This window comes from Frankliniella occidentalis, unplaced genomic scaffold, assembly GCF_000697945.3.
Source record: "Frankliniella occidentalis isolate FOCC.00 unplaced genomic scaffold, Focc_3.1 Scaffold8, whole genome shotgun sequence".
Classification (NCBI taxonomy): Eukaryota; Metazoa; Arthropoda; class Insecta; order Thysanoptera; family Thripidae; genus Frankliniella; species Frankliniella occidentalis.
Window position 1 is genome coordinate 492,439 of NW_026267138.1, and position 1,444 is coordinate 493,882.

Below are 1,444 nucleotides of genomic sequence, written 5' to 3' on the forward strand. Positions count from 1 at the left end.
GCGGGGGTTGTATCCCCGGAACACCGGAAACGGAAACTTGAGCCGCGGGGCGGTTGCGGGACGGTCGCGGGGCGGCGCCCTGCTGTCCCCGCGGGACGGGCGGAAGGGCCTCCCCGCCACGGCCGCTGGGCGGGCGATAGCAGCTCCCGTGTCTCCGGGACAGCGGGCAGCGGAGGGTGGCGAACTATATTGCAATGAAGGCCGATGACTGGCGAGGCGGCGGGCGGCACCAGCGCACACGGGAGCCCGACAACGCAATTTACGACGTACGACAACACCGTTTAAATACTGTTACGTAAGGCGGGGGGGATTCCTCTACATGTGAGCAGACCGAGCGGAAAATTGTACACGCGACATCGTGGCAAAACTTGGCAAAAAGTCGAAGGGCGTAGTGTTGTGCGGACCGAAAACTTTTTTTTCTCCCTTACGACTTCTTTTTTTTTTCCCCTGCCAAGAAGTTTGTCCTCCAGCGCGCGGGAGCGCAGCCGGCCCAGCAGCGCAGAGCGCCGCGCCGAGCCTGTTATTGTCCAGTTCCGCTGCGCCCCGCCCCGCCCCGAGACAAAATTAAAAATTCCCGAGTTGGTCCAGACTGATAAGGCCTGCCTCCCCGGCCCGCCCCGTGGGATTATATGATCCGTCGAACTAAGAGGGGAGCAGCGCCTTGCGCCTTCATTTATTTATTGTTGCTGCAGCTGATATCAGCTGCGGAGGCTGCGGAGCTGCAAGACCGAGCCGATGGATGAGATGAGATGACAGTGTTGACTTTTTATTCCCACGCGTCAACGAAAGTTTGAGAGTCTCATTCAAAATTTTAATTTTACCATATTGATAAATATTGTCGGGTTGGTGCGATTACGTTCGGGTAGGGGCAGTGAAAAAGTCAGGGCACTGAAGACAGGGGATCAGAGGGCAAAAGGGTTCATTTTTTGTAGATAGTTGCATCGTTATATTAAAAAAATCACAGATATTTCTCTGCATAAAGAGCACGATTAGCTCGCAGAACAGAGCTATTCCTGTTTTAATATCTGCAAAATTGTGTTCAATAAAAAATAGATCTAATCTCATTTAACTTCTTTACTCTTCCAAAACTCAACAGGTAAAGTATGAATTCTATGAGACCCGATACAAAATTGTAAGAAAATGCAAGTGACAAGGGGGAAAGAAATCACGCGTGTATGAAACGGTTACCGATGTGCCACATTTTCATATCTGATCATCATTCCCAACACCCTGTTAGAGCACGTCCGACCCCTTCTGTTCGCGCTCAACGGCTTCTCCTGCGTTCGAGGGCGAACCGGTGGAGCCAAACATCCGTTACCGCACCGATAGGGGTGGGGTGGCAAATGTCAAGTCGCGCACACAAACAAACATTTGCAGGTTAGGGGCCGCCGCGCCGTGCAGACACCGACGCAGCCTGACGCCGTGCCAGCATGGAGTCATAGAG

At 53.1% G+C, this 1,444-nt stretch overlaps 1 protein-coding gene across 16 annotated transcripts in view; it reads right to left on the minus strand.

The window, feature by feature from the left end:
* LOC113212261 (glucose transporter type 1) overlaps positions 1-1,444 on the minus strand; it is a 33,492-nt gene that overhangs the window by 31,237 nt on the left and 811 nt on the right. The window lies entirely within an intron of this gene.